Source organism: Mastomys coucha, unplaced genomic scaffold, assembly GCF_008632895.1.
Source record: "Mastomys coucha isolate ucsf_1 unplaced genomic scaffold, UCSF_Mcou_1 pScaffold1, whole genome shotgun sequence".
Lineage (NCBI taxonomy): Eukaryota > Metazoa > Chordata > Mammalia > Rodentia > Muridae > Mastomys > Mastomys coucha.
Genome location: NW_022196891.1, coordinates 22,443,945 through 22,471,457, shown reverse-complemented (window position 1 = coordinate 22,471,457; position 27,513 = coordinate 22,443,945). Strand labels below are relative to the sequence as shown.

At 43.2% G+C, this 27,513-nt stretch overlaps 1 protein-coding gene across 9 annotated transcripts in view; it reads left to right on the top strand.

Moving 5' to 3' along the window:
* Nckap5 (NCK associated protein 5) overlaps positions 1-27,513 on the top strand; it is a 903,226-nt gene that overhangs the window by 846,331 nt on the left and 29,382 nt on the right. The gene's annotated exons all lie outside the window — the stretch shown is intronic.

The window sequence follows — 27,513 nt, the reverse complement described above, 5'->3', positions numbered from 1 at the left end:
AATTAGAAGAGCACAAGAAAATGATGACTGTGGAGCAATATTGAAAGGGACACTGAGCGATGAGGGCCCTGCTTCCCACTCCATTCTTCAGTGTGAATATTTAGAGATTCACAACTAATTATGCAGAGATGATGAATTTTAAAAACCCTGCCACTATGCCTTCCCAAGGCCAAAGGCTGGCTATTAATAGAGCTATCAGATTTTGCTGTATTATAGAGAATTCACACAAAGTTGCATCTATTTTAAAGTGCTCATCTGGGGCATCACTTAAAGATGACGAATCTGTATAATATGCAGCATCAGCATTGGGTCGAACTGAAATCCAAACTTATTATAATCACTCCAGATTCTCCCAGACAGATCTGTTGTTTAAAACGGACGCTCCAGGTAAGAGCTTTCTCAGTTCATGACATTGAACTCAGGTCCTAGGAGGATGAAGGCGGAAATATCTCTGGAGCACATTGTCTCCCTCCGCACATGCTGAGATTATAGGCATGCAACCAGCACACTGATTTTTTTTTTTTTTACCATCGTTATTTTTAACTATGTATTTGTGTATTTCTGTTTGGAGGCATGTACATAGGAGTATAGATGCTTCCAGAGACTAGACACACTGGATACACTAGAGGCTGGAGTTCCAGATGGTTGTAAGCCACCAGATATGAGCGCTAGAGACCAAACTCAGGTCCTCTAGAAGAGCAGTACTGAACTATCTCCAGCATGCCCCAGTGGGTACACACACACACACACACACACACACACACACACACACACACACACACATTCACTCATGTTTTTTTACCTTAACTGCAGACTCTGAGGATTGGCCTGAACCCTTCATGCCTACAAGGCCAGCTCTTTATCAACTGCTTTCTCCCCAGCTCGGTTTACTTAATTTTTGACAAGTCCACTCTAGCTCAAGGGGAATGAGCATGAGGACTGGCATGCAGGGTTTTGTGACCCCGCAGACAACGTGTTGAGTACAAACCATGACCAGCAGTCTGCTCTGAGACCCTCACCAGAACCAGGGCCTCCAGGCTCTCTGCATCAGCATTTAGGGACCTTCAGAAAACCAAGTGCCTTTCTGTTGCTCACGTAGAATCCCTGCCCCCTTGAGGCTTGATGCTTCCGGTGGCCTGAGGTGTCTCACACAATAATGCGACAAACAGAAGCACTCCAGCCGGCTTCCCGAAATCATGTGGTCAAGAAGGAGCTATCAGAAAGAACCCACTGTGCCCTCAGACAGGCTGGAGAGAAGCAGCTGCAGCATGACCCGCATTTAATTACTTGAGCTGCATGTGCATCCTAAGGCCCTTAAGAAAGCAAATGCAGTGATAGACAGAATGAGTTTACCTTCCTGTCCAAAGAGCAACATGCCGTAGCAAGGACATCACTCAATTAAATTGGACTGCGGGAGATGAAGGCAATGGAGGCCGAGCCTGGGAACCCTAATGAGACATTTGGAGGGAAGAGATGCAATCCTACCCCCCCCCCCGAGTTTTTCCCCTTTGATGGACATTTTTGACCCTCTGTCATTACCATAGCACCCCCAGTGTTTTGCCCCTTGAGTTTGAACCTATTGCAGCTCAGAACATTTAAAAAGAATCTTTTAAGTTGAAAGGAAAAAGAACCAGTCCTCGGTTAATAGGAACTAGGTATGTGTTGGGGCTGGCATGGGGGCTCTTAGTGCTGTGAATCTTTGGCTGCTAGGACTGAAAGATTATGAAACTGAAACGAAAAAAGAAGATAGGATGTGGCTTTTTTTGTACTCAAGCAGATTCTTCCCCTCTCATTCCTGTGAACAGAATAGCATGGAGCATGGCATGATAAGAGCGAGAGGTGTTGTTTCTGGGAACCCCAACATTTATGCAGTCCTGGCCATGTGGTCAAGTATGACTTATCTTATACATAGTTTATTAATCCACACAATGCATTGAGAGTTCACACCCAATCACCAAATCACTAAGTCGTGTGACCTATTGCAGGAGACAGTTGGCAATTTCTGGAGATATTTGGATGGTCACTGCTCCAAGGGACGAGGGGCTGTTATCTGCTATGTACACACAAGCTTGCAATGCACAGGATGGCTCCCAACAGCAAAAAAAGTTAATGGGCAGATGTCAGGATTGATGAGCAACAGCCAACAGAGGATTAACCTTTGGCCACAGGAAACATTCACCAGGTCAGAGAAGCTGTCAAATGTCAAAAGCAGGTCAGAACTCAATAGCAGCGACATTCTCCATGCCCGGCAGGGACATTAAGGCCCAGTCTAGCTGAAAATGCAGTATTATGATATGCCTCCTCAAAAGGGAGTTTTTTAACTACAATTTTAAATCTCTCTGGGTGTGCATGTGTGCACATAGGTGTGTGTATGTGTGTGTGTGTGTGTGCACATGTGCATGCATAGGTGTTCCTCTGTGGATCAGGTGCATGCATGAATGGTGTACTTGTGGAAGAGGTCAGAAGAGTATCACTCCTTACCTCTTATCTCCTTGGAGACACGGTCTTTTGTCCTCTGATATGTATGCCAGGCTTGCTGACCCTCGTCTTTTCATGGATTCTCTTGTCTTTGCCTCCCAGGGTCTGCAGATGTAACTTTCACTTCTGGCTTTTACAAGGGTTTAGTGGATCCAGACTAAAGTTTTCACACTTCTCCAGCAGGCACTTTACCTACTGCCCAGTCTCCTCAGCCTCCTGGGCCTTGCAGAGTGACCTAGTGACCCGGTGCCTTTGTCTGAAGGAGTTTAGGAGGGTGCTGAGCACAGGATGTCAGAGGCGGGAGCACAGGAAGTCTCTGATTAGTATTGCAGTTCTGTCTCTGTCACAGAGCATGTGCCCTGAGGAGGCAGAAATCCTTCACAGACTTGAAAGTGACTGGAGGACAGTTAATCGTCACCGTGCTCGAGTGAGGCAGGTAAATTGCAATTAGATGGGAAAAGGAAGGGAGAATGAACCGTAGTCAACAGGTGTTCCGGGTCCCTTTGGGAACATAGAGTTTCATATTTGGCTTAGAAGTACATAGTGACATTTGGAGAGAGTCCCTTGCCAGAAGTCTTCCTAGTGAATGGATAAGACAAGGAAGATTAATAACAATCTAATGAAACCCTCAGGTAGATCTATACGAGACACTTCCTTGAAGAAGTAGGGCAATTAGAGTAAAGAATGAAGAAACATCTTTGCACAGTTATTATAGTGTAGACGAGAGAAACCCACATATAAACCTTTGAGATGCTGCAAGAGAGGTGTATCAGTTACTTGTCTCATTGATGTGGCAAAACACTTGGCAAAATAACTTAAGTCATAAGGTTTTTATTTGGGCTCATAGTTCCAAGAGTGTGTAGACCATCATGGCAGAGGGAAGGAAAGGCAGGATCGCATGGTGGCTGCTCACATGGCACCCACCATCAGGAAGGAGAAAGAAATGGATGCTGGGGCTCACATTCTCCTTCTCAGTTCAGTGCAGGACTCAGTCCAGGAGATGGTGCTACTCAAGTTTCTCCACCTCCATTCATTTGACCTGGAAACTCCCATACAGATATGCTCCTGGGTTTATCTCCTAGATGACTCTAGATCCTGTCAACTAGTATTAGCCACCGCACACCAAGACAGATACATTCTCATTGTCCCGTGACTTTAAAAATCAGGAAGAAACAGCTTGAAACGTCCTGTCTGCTCCTCGTTAGCCCCAAACCTAGTAATATTTATTTTCCCCGAAAGCAGATGATCTTGGGGGAGGTGATGGGTTCTTCCTAAACAGCGACCAGAAGTCTTACCAAGAAAATTATCAACTACTCTTCAATGCCTCATGCTATGGGATCCTTTCTAGAACCTCTGCAATCCTTGAATGTGTGCCAGAGATGTCCAGTTCTGGAAGGGACATCTAGTCCTTTGCCTTGGTGTTCTCGCTCCTGACTTCATGGTCTTGGATAGAAGATGCTGACCTCTCTGAGTGTCCCGTCCCTCTGCCTCATCACACCTACCTTAGCATCTCACCAAGGCATATTTCAAATATGATACTAGACTAGGCTTATACCCTACAGTATGCTCAAAAGATGAGAAGTGATGTATAGCAAAAAGCAAGAGAAGCTGGGCTGGGTGGGGCACCCCTGTGAGTAATCAGCACGGCTCGGACAGCTGAGACACGAGTTCAAGCCCAGTATGGATTACAGAATAAGATTTTTTATCTCAAAATCAACACTAAAAAAGGAGGGAGATATAGTTCAGTAACAGAATGTTAGCCTAATATCCACAAGGCCCCGAGTTCAATCCATAATGGGAGAGAAAGGAAAAAAAGAGGAGGGGGGGACGTGAAAAAATTTAAAGTTTAGAATGTTTACATAAGAACCCAGAACACAGGGACTTGAAAATAATATGTAAGCTTCAATAATATAAAGCTGACACTCCAGAAAGGAAGCCACTTCATATATTAGCCAGGGCCCTACAGTTAGATCAGGGAGACTCTCTGCTGCTCCGGTACATTCTGGGGAATGAAAGAACTGATTTAAAGTTCCCCGAAACAAGGCCGGCAGCGTTTTCCTTCCTCGTGTTTACTCTCAGTGAGCAGTGATAACCCAAACACTCACTCAGCACCACTGTGTGCAGACACACCTATATGAGGACTGGAAATACAGTGCTGCTAAATCAGAGAGAGGGGAGTTCCGTGTTTAGTTAGAGCGGGGAATTTTTATGGTCCAGGGCTACATCAGCTTCCCCTCTGAGGTATTTAATTAGAGAAGAAGGCTTCCTTCCCAGGGGCTGAGCAGGCTCTGGACTGTGTGCACACAGAAGGAGGTAGGAGGTTGATTCAGGCTTTCCCGTTGTCTTGCTCAACTGTTGAGGAAACCCCCCGCCCCCCGCCCCACCTCAGAGGCCTCATTTGAAGCACTTCTCTCCTGCTTGAATTTTCTGGGAGCCCTTCTTTTGCCTTTGTTTGTTTGGTCCTTCTTATCCTGTGATACATCCCTTTTACTCTCTTCATCCTGTGGTATGCCGTCTATGCTGACTAGTTTTAGGTCTCCTTCACCCAAGCTAGCATCATTTTAGAAAAGGGAGCCTCGATTGAGACAACCTCTCCCGTGAGGTTGACCTGTGGACAAGCCTGTGGTGTACTTTCTTGATTGGCGATTGATATGGGAGGGCCCTGCTCACTGTGGGCACTGCCACCCCTGGGCTGTTGTTCTTGGATCTTTAAAAAAGCAAGTTGAGGAAGTCATGAGGAGCAAGCCAGTAGGTAGTACTCCTCAGCTTCAGTTCCTGCCTCCAGGTTCCTGCCTTGAGTTTCTGCCCTGACTTCATTCTGTGATGGACTATGATGTGGAACTGAGACTTCAATTAAATCTTCTTCTACAAGTTGGTTTTGGTGTTTATTCACAACCAAGAAGCCCTAAGACGCCTTCCACTGGGTTACTCTTAAAAATATTCCCGAGAGTGCATAGGATTCTTCAGGAGGCAAGACTATAGGATCGGTGTGCCTTTGTGGAAGACCACGGCTATGCTAACATGGTTAATTGCACTAAGTGTCCCAGGAAGTGTTTGCAATGCATAAAAGGTCTTGAGGACCAGGGAGACAGCTCAGAGGGTAAAGCACTTGCCATGAGTTCGTGGGCACCTGAGTTTGGATCCGCCCCAAAACACCTAAGGTTGGATACATATTTCTAGTGCTCTCACAGATGGGAGACACATGGAAAGATTTACAGAAACTCATAGGCCAGATAGCCTGGCATACACAGTGGCAAACGATGTAGTCTGTGTCATCACGGTTTCCATAAACTCTTCAGAGTCAGGGAGGGTTTTCTCTCCTTCATTTATCATATAGGGACCTCCATTTGCCTATGACATCATATGGGAAGTTCACACTTGTATATGTTTTATAGGCCCATATGTTTCTGTATATGTTGTATGGGCCCAATGCTTTTAGACTGTCCCTTATCTTCCACATGGGTGCTGTCATATACACACACCACAGGTCATCCAAGATAATTAAGTTCTTAGTGACTGTATAGTAGCCTTTGTTTACCTGTGACAAAATAGCCAATGTGAACAACTTAAGGGAGAATGGATTTAATTTTCTCATGGTTTCTGGGCTTTCAGTCCATGGAGGAGACAGGAAGAGCAGCTGATATCTTGGTAGGCAGGAAGCAGAGCAGAGCCTTAATAGGAAAGGGCAAGATATTGCCCTTGGGCGTGCCCCTTAACTGCTGACCAACTATCTTCAATCTGCCCGCTTCTTCCCCAGTTTTCCCACTTCATGATAATCTATTTCAGTGCTGTGTCAATCAATGGAGTAAAGGATTTAGTGGTCAGAGTCCTGACGATGTAGTCATCTCTGGAACCACCCTCAAGTGTGTACACATACATGGCTGTATTCCTGACTGTGAACCTTCTGCTGACCTGTCTGAGTTTTCACTTGTCTTGTTAGTCTGTGTCATCATGGTTTCCATAAGCTCTTCAGAGTTAGGAAGGGTTTTCCCTCCTCTGTTTATCATACAGGGATCTCCATTTGCCTGTGACATCACATGGGAAGTTCCTGCTTGTATTTGTTTTATTTTTGTAATGGTCAAACACCAATCAATTTGAACCAAAATCTCCCTTATTCCTGAGTTAATTTTTAAAACTTCACAGTTCTTCTAGTGCCTCTGTGCTTTCATTTTGATCTTTACATATGAATGCAAAGCAGTTTTTGCTTTATATGCATGTGTTTTGAGTGTATGCTGTGTGTCATGTGAGAGTTGTAATTTTTGTATGACTATTTTTTAATTGTGTGTGTTATGTATCTGTTGAATATCTGTTATGCATGTCTGTTGTATATGTTGTATGTACATTGAATGTCTCAAGTATGTGTTGTGTGAATGTTATATATGTGTGGTGTGAATGTTATATACATATATATATATATATGTGTGTGTGTGTGTGTGTGTCTGTTATGTATGTTTGTTGTTTCTGTGCTATCTATATTGTATACATCTGTTGTGTACCTGTTGCTCATCTACTGTGTACACATCGTGTGTTATCTATAGTGGATCTACTGTGTGCCTTATGTGTGCTGTGGGTGTGTGGTCTGTGTATGTGTGATTCTGTAGAATAAACACAAGACCTAATGCTTGCTGGGCAAGTGCTCAGAGCTGCATCCCTAGCTCATTTAAAAAAAACAAAAACAAAAAACTTGGCTTTACAGTTGTCTTAAATCACTTTCATATTAAAAAGATAAAGGGCAGAACAATTAGTTTCTCTTATTGGCAAATGCGAATGAGGTAATTGGTAACTGGGTAAGATGAATTTATCTCCATTTCTTCTTGATGTGATTAACTGACTGGCCTGAGGCTCTCACCCCTGTCTGGAGTTTGCTACATCAGTCATTCACCATAAGGTGTGATTAATTACAAAGGTTCCTCAGGCCCACATGCAAATAAAGGGGGGGATCCTTTGTCTGCAGTGGCATCCTGAGGATCCATGGCCATGCTGTCCTTCAGTCCTTGTGTAATTGCCTTTGGAGAACTTGCACGGCTTACCTGAGTAGACTCAAGGAAAGGAAATGCGTGTAGAAGGATGAATCTTCTGCCTGCTATGATTCCATAAGTGCTTGGCAAGGACCTGTTGGAGACTCTCTGTGAATTGTCCCTTTTCTCATTACTGTAACAAAAGCTAAGAAAAGCAACCTCAAGAGGGAAGGGAGGGGTAGTGACAGAGTAAGGATGGGTCTGTGAGTTAACTGTTGGGCCGTGGAGCAGCCAAGGACAACAGTGTGTGCAGGTCTGCATTTGTACTCCCTAGTCACAGAAGTCATATTGAAATTTGAGTCTTTCCTGCAGTTAGAGCTCAACACAGCAAAAGCTTGCTTCCACGTTTCCACTTCTCCCCAGTTAATAATGTAGATCTTTTGTGTTGGAAGAGGACTTAGAATTTCTGCCCTTCTTCTAGGAACATGAGCTCTGTGAGGACAGAGATGTCTGTTGGTTATCATGGACTCGTAATTCCTTATATTTGATGGATAGTTATTGAATGGATAGAGGGATTCATGCCTACATGTATGCATATATAGGTGTAGGGGGGTGCATGGATGGATGGATGGATGGATGGATGGATGGATGGATGGATGAATCCACTTCTTTCCTTGTTCATCCTCAACTTCACTTTACCTATTTGCAGGTAACCATGGGACGTGCCGTTTTACACATCAGTATATTCCACTGGAAAGAACTCTAATTAAAGCCTCTACTTTCTAATTGGCTTTATAATACTATATACAGTGGTTAGAGAAGAAAGGCAGGCCTTCAGCTCACGGCTAGGGGAGTTCGGTAGTTATAGATTATGGATAAAGATTACACTCAGCAAATACTCAGGAGAACAAGAAATTCTGTATTCTCTTTGATATGTAACTTAGGATTTGATGACATGGTGGATGAATGAATGAGTGAATGAATTAACCCAAATAGTCTTGAAATATGTACGGAGGCTTTGGATCCAACTTTAATTAGTGTCACTCAGTGATATCTGTGAGCCACCTAGTCCTCAGTTCACACCATTCCAGTAATGAGAACAGAAAATACTAGCCAGATCAAGATACTGTATACAACATGCCTTCTTTAACTGATGTTGTAGGTTAACATAGAAAGTGCCGGGTTTCATCATGGAGTCCTCATACATATCTTCATATATATATATGTGTCATTATCCTTTCATGTATATGTTCTCAGCCATCCCCCTGCCTCTCCACTCTCCCTTCTTCCTCTTCCAGCTGGTTTCCTTTCTTTTCCAGTTCTACTTTGCTACTACTGTAGCCTGTTTCCTACTGTGTTTTCCTCACCTCCCTAAAGATCTCTTCATGATTCCCTCTCTCATGATCCCCTCACTGGTCTTATGAACTATAAACACACATATATAAATGTATACATGCATGTACACATACATATAAAATTTAAATTTAGGTTCCACACGAGAGGATACATGCCTGAGGTATCTTGTTTATGACAGTTGTTTTCTAGTTGCATCCATTTCCCTGAGAATATCATGATTTTGCTTATCTTTATAACTACATAATATCTTGTTGTGTCCACATACCACATTGCTCTTTTCTAGTGATCTGTTGATATACGTCTAAGTTGATTCTGTCTCCTGAAACCTGTGACCCACACAATGCTGCACAATGGGTGTGCAAGTGTCTCTGTGGCGTGTAATCAATATTTTCTAAAGGTATCCTTGCAACACTGTCTTGTGTTATCATTAATGGATTTGCTAAGAAAGGCGTCATGAAGTACAGTTCTGGCAGGATACAATGGCCAAGGCCTGAAAGGAAACCAATATAGATATTTTTCTCCCCTACCTCAAAGAAGGTACAAAGAGATTTGGGGGGAGGGTACAACTAGGTGGGACCTCATGCTACACCCTGATGTTCTTCGGTGTACACTGTGAACTTCGATGCCATGCCTCTAGCATTCATGAAGCACATGGGCAAGGTCTTTGATTTGTCCATTACTATATGGTAGCACCTAGCAAGAGCCCCGAGGGATCGAAGACATCAGTAAAAGGTGGAAACGGATAGCTACCTCCATTCAAAACTATTGCTTTTCAGAAGAAGGAACAACTAAACAACTATTTTTACTAACTTGTCAAAGGGGGCAGATCATCTTTTAAAAAATTGTCATTTCAGTGCTATAAAATGTCTCTTTAGTTCCCCTTGAAGTGCAAGTTCACTCACATAATACATTCAAATTGCAAATGTTATTCAGTATAATACCGGTTAGATCAGACAGAGAAGAAAATTATGGGCTAAAATACCTTAACTTCTGCATTTGTTGAAGAAGAAAAAGCAAAATGAGTTCAATTCCTTGGTCCCAAAGCAAGATGCTATTTAGCTTGGGTAATATAGATGACGGTGCCAAATTATGGTTTTTCTTGTTCTGCACTCTGAAACTCAGCTCCTCGGGTGTGCCGCAGTGCCTCACACTGAGTTTTATAAAAAGAAACTTCATCATGATTTTGGGGGTGAAAAGTCATGTTCTCAGTCTGCAAGACATATAGCTTGGGCCTGAGGATATCCACTTTGGAAGAGTCACCATTAAAAGAAGGCTCCTGAAAAAGGGACCCAGACTTCCCACAGGGGGCTTCTCCTGTTGGTGGACTGAAGTGCGATTATAAACGGTCTGTCCTGTTACTGATTTTCAGACAGAAAGACTTCCATGATTCTCTACTTAGAGCTCTGGTGTTGGTTGCAACTTTTGTTCTGATTTTGAACTATCATGTTAAGAGAGTCCTTCCTTTACTTTATTTTCTCTTTGTGGTATTAGAGATAGATATGCAATCAGGGACGCATATGCAAGCAATGGACTTCAACCCCAACCCAAAAGTATTCATTTCTTATTTCCCCCAACCCTGTGTGTGTGTGTGTGTGTGTGTGTGTGTGTGTGTATGTGTGTATGTGTGTATGCATATGATGCATGTACAGATATAAGTGAAGGTTCGAGATGCCAGTTCTCTCTTTCCACCATGTAGGTCAGGAGAGTCAGACATGGCTTGTCACAAGGTTTGGTAGCATGTCCCTTACTCACTGAGCCACTTGGCCATCATTGCTTTTAAAGGAGGGACAGACACGGAAAAGCACAGAAAGCATCACATATCATATCATATCACATCATATCATGTCATATTATATTCTCCAAGAAGATCTCACCATTAGAGAAGCATGGAGTCCTGTATAGTACTACACTTGCCTAGGCATGTCTAAGGCATTGGCTTTTCAACCATCAACACTCAAGTTGTGGGCAGGGAAAGTAGCTTGATTTGAGACTCCTGGAATTCCCGCTCCCCCGCAAAAAATGTTTCCAAATGTCTCATTTCTTATGCATGATTTATAAAAGTTTACATTGCTTCTGATTACCAGTCTTGCCCTGCCTTCTTTGAGTATACTCTTCAGCTGTTAAATGTCACATTCCTACTAACTACAAGTTTCTGTAATTAAGACTATCTAGAGAGAGAACTAACTCAGACTAAATGAAAGAATGGATTGGATGGGATGGGGTTGGGTGGGGTGGGGTAGGGTGTTATAAGACGGGATGGGTTGGATAGATGAATAGGAGGATGGGTGAATGGCATGAATAGATGGAACAGAATTGGTGGAAGGATAAAATAGATAGATGTATAGGATAGATAAAGATAGACATGCATGAAAGAATGAGGGATGGAAATGTGACTATTGGAGAAACTGGGTCATGTGGTTATTGAAGCTGAGATGTCCAAGTATGTATATGTGTATGTATATATATATATATATATATATATATATATATACATACATATATATATGTATATATATATATATATATATATATTGTGTGTATACACACACACACACACACATACACACATACATATAGCCACCTATATACTAGGAACCAGGGAAGCCATTCTCACAGCTCATCAGAGGTCTCGGAACCAGGGAAATCTATGGTATGATTATTGAGACTAAGGTCAAAGACCTAAAAACCTGGGTCTCACTGTTGCAGCTCTGTGTCAAAACTAGAGTGAAGGAGCCGCGGATGGTAGTTGGCTTTATATGCTTCTGAGGCCAGAGTCATCATCAGGACGCCATTCCAAAGCAATGCAGTACCTTTCCTTCCATGCTCCCTCTCATAGCTTTTATATTACTTCCCTCTCCTCGTTCATGAGACTCTCTCCCCTTTGCTAATTTCTTCTTCTGTGTCCTCTCAGTCCCCCAGGAAAGAGTTGTATAAATGTAGCCAGAACCAAGAGTCAAACTAGATGGAAGCAGTCCTCACTGGATCATAGGACAGCCATCCCTCCTGGGAGCCAGCCTTGTCTTGATTAGGAGATGGCACAGAGGCCAAGAGCTCAGTGATGAGGGTCATAGGACATTGTATTAGTACATGTCCTGTGGCTATGATAAAATACCCTACCAAAAGCAATTTAAGGAGAGATGGGCTAATGCTGGGTCACAGTTTGAAGCTCATTCCATCATGGTGGAGAAAACATTGCCACAGGAGCCTGAAGCCATAGTCACGTGGCATCTGCAGTCAGGAAACAGAGAGTAATGAATTCTGGTGCCCAGCTCACTTTCCCCACTTAGACAGTCCAGGATCCGAGCAAGGGAATGGTGCAGAAGGCACGGTGGTCCCAGAGAGAGTGAGTGGACGTGGTTAGTAGACTGCTGACTGCTCCCAGCCTCCTGAGAGGAAAACAGGTTGTACATCCCTTCTTTTGGAGGAATAAGCCTGTGAGTTTAACATTCCTGGCCATCCTAGAGCTTATCTGTGATCACAGGGACCTCTGTGCCTCCCACACAGAGTAGTGCCAGCCACAGTTTACGGACCTTCCCGTGTCAGGTAACACAGCCAAGACACACAGACCCATCTCCACGTGACTGAAGATTCTGTCCAGTGGACAGTTGATGCTAATCATCAGGTTCAAGTGAGAGGATCTAGAAGATGAGACAGCAGGGGTCAGCCTGGGGAACGTCAGCTACAGACCCTGAAGATTTTAGGCAGTACTTAAGCCACTTTAGAATACATATGTATTAATGCAAGGAAACACCCATGATTGTTCAGTGAGTTAGTCTGGACCAACCCTAAATCCCGACAAGCCCCACCCCGGCTCCTTCCAGCCGCAGAGCAGAGGAGGTGAGCCAGGGGAATGAGCTTCACAGCCAGCCAGAGTTCTGTGACTGAAGGACTTCCTGTGGGCCTTGTGTCCCATGCAGTTTTTATTACTGTTGCTCTGTAATGCGACGGATGTCAGGTAAAGTGATGCCTCTAGAAGTTCCTTTACTGTACAGGAGCGTTTTAGTTATGCTGGGTGGCAGTTGTTGTTTTGTCTTGTTTTTCCATATGAAGTTGAGGTTTGTTCTTTCAACGTTTGTAAAGACTTGTCTTGGAAATGTTAGTGTTTGTTTTAGAGGACAGAATTCTGGTTCTTACGTTTGCAGGGCATTTGGACAACTGAGCTATCTCTCTAACCCTACATAGGTATTTTTTTTAAGAGAGCAATTGAACAGAATGTGCTGGGGTAGCTTATGCCCTCCCTCTGCCTTCCTTCACTGATGCAACGTGGTGTCCCATCTGGCTTACCTAGGACCAAGTCTGTCAGCCATTAAGACAAGGTAAATGTTGTAACAAAAGGAAGAGACTGGGAATGGCAGCATATGGTTGTAATATCAATTCTGCTGATGTAGAGATAGAAAGATCCCTAGGAAGAGCTAGCCCTAGGTTCAGTGAGAGACCCTGTCTCATAAAAAATAAGGTGGAAAGTGACTGAGGAAGACACCTGAAATTGACATCTGACCTCCCCAAATACATGCATAGACATGTGCATACACACACACACCCACACACACACATACATGTACACGCAAGTATATGCACATACACACTTTTGCAAGTGAATATATAATATGTGTATATATAAATGTAAATATATAGTGTGTGTTATTTTATAGCTTCATGTATATATACACACATATGTGCATGTTTTGTGTGTGCACATGAATGCACTTATGACATTTTATTTACATCTGAACACGTGCACATACATGGAAGGAAAGGCAGTGCCATTAGGAAACCAGAACAAAATGCTTTGAACAGACCTTGGCTCTACCACTGGGATCTTGCCTTAGACATTGGAATGTAATGTTGTCTACAGATATGTTGGGTGGCATGCTTGGCCTTCCTGCACTGTAGGTTAGCCACACCCATCTCAGTGCCACTCTGTTAAACTCTCCTTGATGCCTTGATATCCTTAGTTATAAAACCAAATTGTGAAGTAGGTAAATTCCAAGATTCTCTCAGCTATCAGAGCTCTATGTTAAACGGTAGGCATTGTCTATTTCAAAGACATATGTACCTGTATTTTCTGTGCCCTGTGAGATTCTGTGTGTACCACCTGTCAAGGCCGAAGAGCATTGGGTCCCCCCAAACTTGGGTTGCAGGTGGTTGTGAACCACCTAATGTGGGTGCTGAGAACCAAATCTGGATCCTCTGCAGAGGAATGAGCATTCTAACCCCCTGAGCTATCTCTCCACTCCCAGCATTGTCTATCTTAAAGTCAAAGTCTTCAATCCTTTTAGTTTCATGCTTGGTTTTGATTTCTCCTAACATTTCCCATTTAGATATGAACATTTCCCATTTTAGAATTCTGTTCTGCTGGGAATTTGCATAGCAAGTTACATTTCAAACTTGACTATACTTTTAAGTGTAGATTATGATTATTTAAGAATTCTCAAGTTGGAGGAAAAAGGAACTCTGTCAAGTGATACATTGCATGAGAGCTGAGAATTAACCTTTGGAATTCTATAGAGGTCATCAGAGAGCATGACAGGCACCTGCTTGTTAGAAAGATGGGCACATCCTTCCACTAGTGCGGAGTGGCATCCGATTGGAGAGGTCTCAAGAGAGAAGGAGAGGGATTAGAGGTAGGAAGAAGTGTGTAAATCTTTCAGGGACCTTCATTTTACTCTGAAATGGTATAGACAAATGGGGTCACTTGAGAGCTTCTCTGAGGATGGAGAGAATCACCACACATTAAATGCTGATGGCAAAAATCCAAGAGAAGAAGGGAAAATGTGAAGCTGTAAGGGACCTGTGCATGTAGCCAGACAGTCCTTAGCCATATGGCCTTCATCCACAGTCAGCTAAGGAATAGGAGAACATACAGGCAGGAGCTCTGGGTACAGACAGGACTTTGTTCAGTTCTCTTCTGACTTCGTGTTTTCTGAGGGAAATATAAAGCATAGCCCTCAGGTGACAGTGATCATGACTAGGCAAGAGTCACAGTTTTGAAGGGATGGAGGATAGAATGGGCTAGACAAATCTCACAGGAGATGTGCTTGAGAGGGGGTACTGAGCATGGCTGTGTTTCTCACGTCACTGTTCAGAACCCAAATGAAAAGTCGATAGGATGCTGCTGGCCTAAGAGATTGAGGTTTCTGGTAAGTGGTACAACACGAAAAGAGGTTGTGAAGTTGGGAAAGGCAATGATGGATTGGAGGTGTGGCTTGGCTAATAGAGTGCATGCCCAGCGTACACAGTGTCCTGGGTTCTATCACCATCACCATATGAACTGGACATGGTAATACACGCCTGCGATCTTAGAACTTGGAGGGGGAAGGAGGATGATCAGTAATTCAAGGTCATCCTTGGCTATGTAGCAAGTTTGAGGCCAGCCTGGAAGACATAAGATCCTGTCTCAGCCTTAACAAAATGTTTCCAGAGATGGCTCCAGGAGAATAATCTGAGTAAGAGTAGAGGTAGGCATCGTAACAAGAAAGATAGGAAGAACCATGATTCACTAGGAGAGCCAGTGGAACTATGTTCTCATCTGAGAACTATGGAGCCCAACTGCAAGACAACCTGGGTAAGACAACAGTGGTCAATGGAGACTGAGGGGAAACTGACTCTGATACTACTGCGAGTGTGCTGGGGACACTTGAGCTCAAAATACTATTACAGGGCTCAAACATAGTGAATTTTTTAAAAGACATGAATTTAGGATATTAATTACGTAGCGTACTGCCTTTTGTTAATTTACCTTGCTTTCTCTAAAACCCAACACAGTATTTACACAGAATAGAAACTCAATTGTGTTGAATGAATGAATGAATGAATGAATGAACATATAATAAGTAACTTGGGAGTTCAGTATCCAGCTATTTCAATTGATGAAAACAGAATGTCAACTTGTTCGGTTTAATGTCTGTGTTCCCTTAAAGGGAACAATTCTCACTCATGGGGGATGAATGTGGCTTTGGAAACTAGTCTAACCGATGTCGTTCAAGAGCAACTCTGGCAAATCTAGGCAGTCATACTGTTTTGGAGTCAAAACAAATCTGTTAATCTAAAGTAATAAGTAAAATAATGAGATTGACTCTGAAAGGAGATTCTAGAGTACAATTCCCAAAGTGAACTATAGGAATAACTTTACCCATACTCCAAATTATTATATTAAAAAGATTAGTTTGTGTGTGTGTGTGTGTGTGTGTGTGTGTGTGTGTGTGTGTGTACTTGCTTGTGTGCATGTGCCTAAAGTGAGCATCCATAATAGGACATGTGTGTCAACCTGCCCCTTACTTCAAGTTCAGGGGACATCTTGGAAGATGGCAAAACAATTAAGAGCCTGAGGATGGAGGGTGGAGTGTGTGTGACAATCGGTCTTCAGGACATGGCATGACTATAGCAGTCAGGAATTCACAGTAGCCATGGTTAGCAGCCAAGGTCCCACCCTCACCTGAGCAGAAGTTTAAGTTTAATGGCAGTTGAAGTTTATGGCAGAGGGAAAGTTAGTTTTATCTGGGAGTATGGTCACTGTTAGGTTGTCCATACCCCCCAGTACATGACCTCATACTCATAATACTGCCTGTAAATATAGGCAATATTAATTCACCTCAGCATATTAAATAATAGTTATATTTGTATATTATATAACATATAGATGTAGACATATATATTTGACTACTAGAATACCTGACTATTTCAATTATTTGGTTTTTTTTGCCATGTTATAGATAATCTAGGATAGCAAACAACATTGCCCTCAACTGTTAACACATTCAAGAAGACTAAAGCTCATTCTGTAACCAGATTCCTACTCTGTAGAGAGGAAGAGATGAGAGGTTTGAGAGACAGAACCAATGGCCTAAGAATGAGTATGCATTTTGTTTAAGATGGGTGAGTAGACTGATGCTTGCCTCATAGTGTATGAGTCTGAAGACTGTGGGGATTCAGGATCTAGCTTCTAGGATGTGTTGTATCTCTGGAGATCTTCTACTCTTTTGGTTCATGGGTTCTTTGGTGTGTGTTTGGTGTGTGTGTGTGTGTGTGTGTGTGTGTGTGTGTGTGTGTATTGGGGGAGGGGATAGTTGTATCATGTATGTACCCAGAGGACTACCTCAGGTGTTGTTCCTTAGGTACATCCACCTCATTGATCTTGAGACCAGGTCTCTCACTGACCTAGGACTCAGCCGTTTGGTTATGCTGGCTGACTATCAAAACCCAGGGATCCAGCAGTCTCTGCCTCCCCACTTTTGGAAATGTATGCCACTGTATGTGACTGCTTTAAATGGGTGCAGAAAATCCTCATGTTTGTATAGCAAGGACTGTATTGACAGAACCATGTCCCCAGGACAGTTTATGGCTTCTTAATTTTGTTTTCTCCATTCCCTTTCCAGAGGTCAACTGATAGCCTAAAGTGTTTTATTATTTGAGAGAAGGGAGAAGCAATCAGTCATTTTGTATATCTAGGTTATTGGAAGCAGCCATATTGGAATCAGATGCCCCTGCCCCTGCCCCTGCCTCTGCCACACTGTCTTCATACACACTGCCACAGTGAATGTAGGAGGCCACTGCAGATTATGCTATCTTCACTAGGGAGAGCTGGCCCATTAATGACTGACTACCCATCCTCTATTATATGGAAACAATGTATCCCCAGAATAGAAAGAAACATGTTTTCAACCTTGTATCTTTCTAAGTCTACTTGGTTGGCCTAATTGAAGAACATTTGTGGCCGCTTGTCAAAAAGCCTGATGGATGTCGCCATGGTGAGTCACACAGACTCACAGAGAACAGTAATCCCTATGGCATTTCTCATCACAGATACCTCATCCCTTTAGCTTTCAAAAGGATAATTTAGGTTAGATTCTAGGTCTTTCAACACTGGTTTCTGAGACTCGAGAACCATCCTCCCACCATTTGATTCTTTGGGATTAAAGAAAAGTACTTCAAAGACTCACATGACTCAGGGACCAAGTAACAGGCACAAGGAAGTTGCATGTATGTCTCCCCAAAGCACAGCATATATTTGTGATTCCTCCCCTGTCTCAGCTCCCAGAGAATCCAACTGTACCTCATTCTCTGTTCCTCACATGGTCTCCATGTGCATGTGATATATTACTGTGGACTTGCTAAGTACTTGGCCAGTGGTTTATTATGTAGATTCACCTCTGATTCCTAGGCTACTGTCGAAACCACCAGGACCAAGGCTTCCTAGCAACAGCGGCTGAGGAAGAGTTAGCGAAGGAGCTGATGCAGCAGCCAATCAGCCAAGAGAGCTTGCTGAGAGAGCTTCTCTGGGTCTTCAGGGTTCTCATCTGAAAAAGGCAATTGGATTAGATCAGAGACCTTCAACCCCCTAATAAGCAATGAAAATGTTATTCTGGGAGCCTCAAGATGGCTGAAGTGGATAAATATGCTTGCTACCAAGTCTAATTATTTGAATTTGATCCCCAGACCCACAGAAGGAGAAATGACTCCTGAAAATTGTCCTCTGACCTTCATAAATGTGTGTATATGAATGCACATATTTACCTATGTGTGTTTGTGCACATCTGCACATATGTGCACTCGCATACACACTCACATACACACATGGGAGCAATTTTAAAATATAAAAAGAAATATATGATTTTTTAATGACTGGTTGGTGTTTTATCATGACTCGCTTAAGCTATACTGTCATTAGAGGCATAATTTCTAGTGTAGGAATATCCCAGCTATTTGCATATGATGTATTATGCATGTTCTTTATTCTGTATTGTATTTAGAATAAGTGCATTATGTATATACATATTAGTGTTGAAACAGGGCCTCGTGTAACCGAGGCTAGTCTCAGACTCAATACTTAGCTTACAGGTACCGTGGTCTGATCTTCCTGTGTCCACCTCCTGAGTTCTGAGGGTATAGGCTTTCACTAACATAGTGAGTCTTATTCCATGCTAGGAACAGAACCAAGGGCTTCACACATGCTAGGCAAGCATTCTACCATTTAATCTACATCCCCAGGCCCACTCATTTTCTTTTTTAAGGATGGGAAAAGGCATACAGGGGCTACCTCAGCAGTGAAGACACTTACAGTTTTGCACTTGATTCCCAGAACCCACAAGGTAGAAGAAAACTGATCCTGCAGGCTGGCCCTTGACCTCCACAATCATGCCATGTCAGAGGGCCCTCTCCTTCTCCAAATCAAATTAATTAACCTAATAAATTTTTCTTCTAAATTTTTTTTAAAGTTGCTTTCTGTGGTGGATCACATCTGTAATGTCTGCACCCTCCACGGAGGCTGAGGTAGGATTGACACAAGTTCTACATGAGCCTGGGTTACTGGGGGTGGCTCCAGGACATCCACAACAATGTAGAAAGATGTTATCATTAAAACTACCAAACAACAAAAAAAAAAGATTTAAAGATTAAAAATAAACTAAAGAACAAATTTGCTCCTTTTTTTATTATTTTAGTTTGTCTCCCTGCCTCCCTTCCCAGCCTGGTGTGATGTTTTTACGAAGAAAGTGACGAGAAACTCAGGTTTGTTCTGTAGGAAGGGCTTTGCTAGCTGATCTTGACAAAACTGGCCCACAGGCCTCAGTTACTGTGGACAGTTGTTTTGTGGATTCACGAAGAGCTGGTCTGTAGATCACGTTAGCATGCTGTCAACTTCCAGATCAGGAGCCTGTGAGCTGTCCCAGTGCACAGCTTGAAATATGGACCAATAAAAGGCACAGGATGACAGTTTGCTCCTGAAACTTCAACACCACAGCTCATGTTTTCCAAATTTTCACACACAAGCGGGAAGCCAAACCCACGCAGCTCTGATTTCTCTCTTGAAATGAAGAGAAAGTGAACCTTGGATGGGAAGAGCCTCTCCTTCTATAACAGCTCATCCGAAAACCTGAAAGATACTCCTTTTGTTCCGTTGACTAGGAAACGGCTGTGTCTCTAGAGTTTTTTGTTTTTTTTTTTTTTTTTTTTTTTTTTTTTTAATTTTTTCACTCCCTAAAGGACTTCATCTACTAGGTAAACCAAAAGTTATTTCTCAGTTTTCTGCAGGCTGGACAGCAGATCATTTCAAAAATTGAAAAGTGTGCTCTTAATTTCCTTAAGGACAGTGGGGAAAGAAAACATTCTACTCATGCCTACAAGCTTCCAGATAGATCACAGAGGTCAGAGAGACTCATGCAGAGAAGCTTCCAGATAGATCGCAGAGGTCAGAGAGACTCATGCATAGAAGCTTCCAGATAGATCGCAGAGGTCAGAGAGACTCTATAGAAAACAACGGTGCTATTACTTTCCCTTTTGTCTATGTATGTGTACATATGTGTGTTGTGTGTGTCATGTGTGTGTGTATTATGTGTGTACATGTGTGTTATGTGTATATGGTACGTGCATCTGTGCACACATCCCTGTGCACATGGTGAGGGCTGAGGATAACTGGTATTGTCTTCTGCTGCTGCCTGTCTACATGGATTCTAATGATCTAATCTCTGGTCTATGCAGCGAGCACTTTCTTAGTCATTCATTCATAGCCCACCCTCGCCTACAACAATTCCATTTTCTTTTGTTTATGTTAGTGTTCTATTAGTTAGTTATTTTATTTTAATGATGTATTTCTCTTTTATTTATGTGAGTTTGTGTGTGTGTGTGTGTGTGTGTGTGTGTGTGTGTGTGTGTGTTTTTATACACGTGTGCATGCATATGTCTGTGGGTGCATGAAGGCCAGAAGAGAGCATTAGACTCCTTTGGAGCTAGAGTTACAAGTGTCTGTGAACCACTCAATGTAGGTGCTGGGATCTGAACTCTGGTCCTTTGATGGAACTGTGCACACCCTTAACTGCGGACCGATCTCTCTAGCCATGCCCATGAGTTACTGTGATTTATTATTGAGAAACCCCCAGGATTTCACAATAGAAAATGTTATCTGAAACAAAAATATATTCAGAGTAGTTAAGAGCAAAGAGTTACAGAAGCTGACTGGGGCCAGTAAGCTGGGGCTCTGAAATTTGATGATAACAGTTTAAAAACAGAACTCCAGCTCAAATGGTACTTCACGTGTTAGTCGAAACTGACCTCTGTTCGTCAAGAGAATGCATGCCAGCTGTTGACCCCAAGGACGAACCCTTCCAAGGGCATTGTAACCCAAAGCACTGCTGTTAGGTTATGGGAGCCTGAGAGAGTCCAGCATCCTGAGATTGCTCAGGCCTCCCCTCTCATCCTTAGCTGGCACCTCCCATACATTCCTTCTTCTCCTCACTCTAAAGTGTCCTCGCTTACACATGGCTATCACAACCGTTGTATCTAGGGATACTTCCTAAGCTGGAATTTTCTCTTCTTCACTTTGGGTTTACACATAGTAAATATACATGGATAAGCTCTCTAGTAAGGCCATGGGCTCTGGAATTAGAACCTGGGACTCATTTTGTTGTTTTGTTTTGTTTGTTTGGGGGGGTAGGCAGAATTTTTGTTGGATGAATGGTTTCTTAATGGAGATGTTCAGTTGCATAGTTATGTATGTGACTTCTCAACCAGTTTAACCATTGATCACTCTCTTTAAAGAATTCTTTTCCTCTAATAATTAAGATCAGGTATTTTCATTAATTACCCTTTTTGATAATTTCATACATGTATATTCATCCCTCCCCCATGTAAAAAATTTGGAAAAGATGATCCTAGGTTAAATGTGCAATACTGAAAGAAGAAAACAGTCCGATGGGGAGAATTCAAAACTGCATGTACGTACGGCAGTAGCCGAGCCAGCAGGGATGGCTTGGAAAAAGCATCCTGGTGCACTCTTGCAGCTAGAGGGTAGTTCCATACTAGAAGGCTTTCTTTCTGAGTTCACCAAAGGTCAAAAGTTAATGGGATGGAGGCTGCTTCATTTCCTCCAAAAGGAGCCAATTTAACTATGGCATTCTCAGGAACTGCCATTCCTTAGAGATCACTGGGAGCCATGGTCTGGAACCCCAGGATAAAGGGACTCTAGTACCATGAATTTGCTTATGGTGTGGTCATTTCCAGACTCCCTGGATTGTCTTCTCCATTCCTGAGCCAGTTGTCTTGTATATTTGCAGAAGACTTCTAGATCAAACAAGACACGTTGCTCTTTAAAGCTCCGGGCTCTTCCTAAGAGAGTAACTTACCATTCTCATTAGTGGAACAGATATCTTTTTATATAAGCAGAGACTTGACAGGCATGGGTCCATGGATTTATGTAGAACTGCCTGATATTGACTGACTGTGTAGTCCTGCCAAATTATACATGTTGAAACCTAATCTCCACAGTAATCGTATTTAGTGTTTGGGCTTTTAGGGAGTTGTTATGTACTGAGAGAAATTCTCGTGGATGAGCTTGGTATCCTTTAAAAAAAACATCCCCAGAGGAAATCTCATGGGGTGCCAACCTTAGACACAGAACTATAGTCAGCTAAGGAATGCTGCAAGTGAAAGAAATTGTCTTCCTCAGAGAAGAACCCCAATTGGTTATCTTGTACCATGTGGTGAGCTCTGAAATTATATACAGGGCTGGGGTGGAGACAGGGCTGGGGAAGGGACCACACAGCATGGGGACAGGGCTGGGGAAGGGATAACACAGCATGGGGACAGGGCTGGGAAGAGTAGGAAAGGAGAAAAATCAGAAAATCAAGCCAATTTTTGTTTGAAAATATCATAATAAAACCTAAAACTTTGTACACCAATTTAAAGAGGAATAAAAGAGAAACTAAAATTCACATAAAATGTCTTAAATTATGTGTCAAAAATGACACCAGAGAGTTTATTCATTTCCTTTCCCTACATGAAACACAGGAGAAAGTGGGCTCAAACCAGTGAGGTCCTCCCCTGGTGTCTGGGCACCATGATCTTGTGAGTCCGCTCCTCTGCAACTGGAAAATGGATCATTTTCTAAGCCTCTAAGTTCAGGGTTGGGTTAGAGCTGCCAGAACAGGTGCAGGCAGGGTCCATGCTGGTGGAGAGAGAGGGAACCCAGTCCTCACCCACACTCTTGATCCAGCGTGATTTTCACAATACAGCAGGGACCCTAGAAATAGCCAGTTCGTGTTTATATGATTGCAGGGAAGAGACCATAAAGAAAACAGTGGGCTGTTCGGTGCTTACATGCCAGATAGCGTGAGGGTGGGTGAGTCTGCAGCTCACTCTCTTGTTTAGGAATCTTTTCTTAACAAGAGCAGGATGTCCAACCATTTTTTATCTACACCACACCAGGTGTGTTCCCCTGGCACGGTGTGGGGAGAAATTCTAGATGGATTAGAATCCTGGGCCCAAATCCAGGATTTTCCACTTCTTACTAAGTATTTCAATCTGCATTTACTTTTAAAGAAAAGAAAGGTTGGAGACTAAAGTCTTAAAATGAGCCTTGGACCAAGTGCACATTTGTAGGAAAATGTTAATGTCAGAGCCTCTCGGTCGCTCTTGGGAGCTGACCTAAAGGAGCCAGTGGGCCAGAGACTGCAAAAGCTTCCCCTGCGACAACACTGCATCCAGCTGTTCTCTGATCGACTAAATATAACTTCCTTTCTTTCTGATTACTTTTCCTTTTCAAATGAAGTACTTTTTCATTTTACAGAATTAATGAAATCATAATTTCAAATGACAGTTAAACCAAAGTGCTTTTTTTTTTCATCTTCGGGAATCCTGTTTTTAAGTTCAATAAACAAAAAAGCTTCAAGAGGAAAAAAAAATTCTACAAGTTTGTTCTTTCTTCTTTCCATCACTTAAGAATATTAAAATCCTCCTAAGTGTATAGTTGTGGGGTTTGAGTTTTTGCAAGGTCACCGCTGTTACAGACAATACATGTGTGATAGACAATCTGTGCTGTCTCTTAGGGGAGGTTGTAATGAACTTCCTGAAAGCAAAGCATCAGTGGGTTGGGGCTTCCCTCCTAGCTTTAGACCTTGGAGTTCTAGATGACTACAAACTGCCATCTCTGCATGCCACCTATGGATGTGGCAGACACTCTGTGTGTGAGTATTGATGTAGCATTTCCCATATACATCCAGGGGGTCTTGTCCTGTTCTTTTCCTCAAATGAGATCAGTTTTATTCCACCAAGCCCCACTCTAGTCGGCTGTGATCTGCCTTTGTGTGTGTGTGTGTGTGTGTATGCGCACGTGAGTGTGTGTGTGTGTGTGTGTGTGTGTGTGTACGTCCATGAGTATATGTGTGTGTACGTGTGTGTGTGCTTATGTGTATATGTCCATGAGTATATGTATATATGTATGCAGATGCACAGGCACATGTGTGCACATGGATGTAGAGGCTAAGTAATTACCATGGGCATCATTCCTTGGGTGCTATACATTTTAGGGCTTCTTCTAAATTTTGGTTTTATTTTTAATCCATGCATATATACAACCAATTATGATCATATCCACTGCATATTTCCTCTCCAAAGCTCCTGTGATTCTCCCTAATACACCCCCTCCCCCAACTTTATGTCTTCTTTTCTTCTTTTTGATATCATACTGAGTCAATTACTGTTGCTTGTATAGGACTAGCTGTGGGGTCATCCCCTGGAGTAGGTTACCAGTAACCTACTGGTAACCATCCTTTTAGAGAAAAGTGATTCTCCCTCCCCCAACAGCTGACGACTGCCAATAGCTACTCATCTCAGGGTGGGGCACCCAGGCTGGACCTGGGTCCTTCCCTCTTCATCCTCAGGTCTAGAATTCCTAAGCATCTATCACCACTCATTGGTGTCTTAACATGAATGCTTTGTAATCCCTCCCTCCCCGCCCCAAGGATATGTGAGCAAATATACGCTCACCCTAAATAGGAGGGCACTGACAAGCAACGAAACAATTCTACCAAAATCTAGCAGCAACTCTCGGGGTCACCAGGTACAGCCTTTTTGCACAGATGTGGAGATCTGAACTTGGGTCCTCATGCTTATCTAGCAAGACTTTATCATCTGAGCCATCTCCCTAGTCCTCATGTGCTCGGTGTATTGATTACACCCAGCGTGAGCTTATTTCCAAATAAAGTCCAAATGGGAGGGGCTGAAGTGCCTCTTTGTTGAGGGCAGGGAGCTTAGCTCAGTTTACACAATCACCCGAAGCTAAAAGCAGAAGATGATAGGGTAGAGGTACTACAAAGCCTTTGACTTTAACAAGGAGAGATCAGCTTGGACCCGCTTGGGACCCGGCAGAGCAAGTGCCTTAAACAAGTAACTGAGGGTAGCTTTAGTGTGTAGCAGAAGAAGCAGCTGGAGAGCCCTGGGTAGCTCAGAGACATTTTTCTAACTTGCATAATCAAAACAAGCAAGCCAAAGGGCTCCATCTGCAAGTCATCGGGTCCCTTGGTCACATGCAGTGTTCAAAGTCTTCATCTCACTCGTCTGAGGCTGTGATGTGATACACTCACAAAAGCAGCTTGAGAGGCAGAGGCTTGGGCTCACAGGTAAAGCTCACTGTGGTACAGGAGGCGTGGCCAACAGGAGCTCGGAGCAGTTGCCCACATCTCCTCCAGGACCAGGAGGCTCCGGAAGATGCATGAATGCTTCCAAGCACTCATCTTCTTGTTCCATTGTCTACAGCCCAGGGAGTGGCCCTGCCCTCAGTCTAGATGGATCTTCTCACATCAGTGAAGGTGATCAATCGCATCCCTAAAGGCTTTCCTCTTGGGTGATTCTAGATTCTGTCAAGGCAACAGTACTGGCCATCACAGGGGCGTTTCCCAGGTACCTGGGAAGGGTGACCCAAAGACAGCAGTGGGGTGGTTGAAAATGCAGGGAGGTAAATGGAAGACTGCTGTTAGGCTCTGCTCACTTCGCTTATAGCAGACCTAGCCGGCGACTCCCCGTTTCCATCTTAAACCGTGTAGTGACTTAATTGGAAAGATGTTTACATGTTTGCTTTTATTCTAACACTGCAGCTAATTATTTCCCAGCACTACTTGTACTTCACAGTGTGATATAAGTTTCTCATTTATGATTCATTGATTCAAGACTATTTATGTGTTTCATGCTGTTTAATAGGTGTCATTCTGGGCATAGTAGATAGAACAAATTAAAAAAAAAAAAAGACTAAGTCCTTGCCTTATTTTAGCTAAGAAGGAAATAAACAAGATGGACTGCAGTAAGCCTCCATATTTACAAGCCCCACAGCCAAGGACTCAACCAAGCCTGAATGAAATATTTGAAAACCAAAGTGCACCTATACAGGACATGCGAAAACATTCTTAAGTCATAATTATTCTCTAAACAATGCAGGGTACCAGCTATAGCATTTACAGCATGGCAGGTGTTGTGAGAAATCTAGAGGTCGTCCGTAGTAGAAGGGACAATTGTTTGGGTGAATCATGAAGGCACTTATGGCTGCTGGCCATACCTCGCAGGGATGTGAGGGCATCCTGGAACCACTCACTGTGGCTGTTGACAAATGACTATAAATTTTCAACTAATGATGTATGCATTTAAAGTGTTTATTAGCATTTATATTTATTATATGTGTGTATGTGTGCATGCATGTGCACGCACACGCATACCACACCACAGTGTGCACGTGGAGGCCAGAGGATAATTTCCTGTAGTTGGTTTTTTTCTTTCTACCTTGTGGGTTTCCAGAGATTGAACTCATATCATCAGGCCTGTTGGCAAGAATACCTCATCACTGGTGCATCTAGGCAGCCTAGTGATATGCATGTTTTAAATGAGTAAAAAATGGAGACATATGCAACAATGAGTCCACTGCCGCCAGAGACAGATTGACTGGGGTCAATCTCTGTGAAGATCGGATGCTTTGAATAAGAAGTTAGATGAAGTTTTGACATGTGATATGTGCTGGAGCTTATGAGCGGAGTTACATCAGGTCCAGTGGCATGCTCAGTATGTCCCGGGCCAGTGTGGACAGAGCACACTGGTAGAGCGGCTGGAAGCCAGGATGGAGAATTCAGGAGCCAGTGTGTAACATCTTATTGGTAGCAGAAAAGCTTAAAGCTTCAGTCTCAGCCAAGGGAATGGTGGGAGATGTTTGAGAAGGGTAGGGATTTGGTTTCCAAGGAATGTAGTGGCTTCTGTGTGGAGAACAGGCTCCTAGGAAATGAGTGTGGATCCACATCTGGGAAGCAGTGAGGAGAAAATGGTAATAGCAGAAAAGAGGTGGTGAAGAGCGACGGGGTTTAAATGATGGGATTTAAAAGTATTTTTAATACCTTCTTTCTTAAGCGTGTGTGTGCATATGCGTGTATGTGTGTATGCATTCATGACATGTCATATGTGGTTGACAGAAGAACTCGTGCAGGTCACTTCTCTCTTTCTACCATGTGTGTACTGGGGAACAAACTGAAATAGTCAGACTTGGCAGCAAGTTCCCTTACTGGCTGGGAATCCCATCAGCCCTAGATTGTGTGTGTGTGTGTGTGTGTGTGTGTGTGTGTGTGTGTGTGTGTGTGTGTGTGTTTGAAAGCAGAACACGGTGCACGCTCTGCTGTTACGAGCCAGAGTGTAGGGGACAAACAGAACTACTTCAGGTCTTTCGGCTAATGGGATTTAGCACAAGGTTTAGTTTTCTTCAGGGGTGCTGAGGAGGGGGAGACAGTGGCGACCCAGAGCTCGGCAGAAACAGGAATTCACGGCTACCTCCCAGATGGAGAGAAAGCGACAAGGATGGCATGAGGAGCCAAAGGCTGGACCACTCACCCACCAGAAAGGGCCCCTAGGACGGGTGGCAAGTGCGAAAGATGCAGAGCTCAGGCTCAGCGCGCTCAGGCTCAGCGAAGGACAAAGTCAGGAA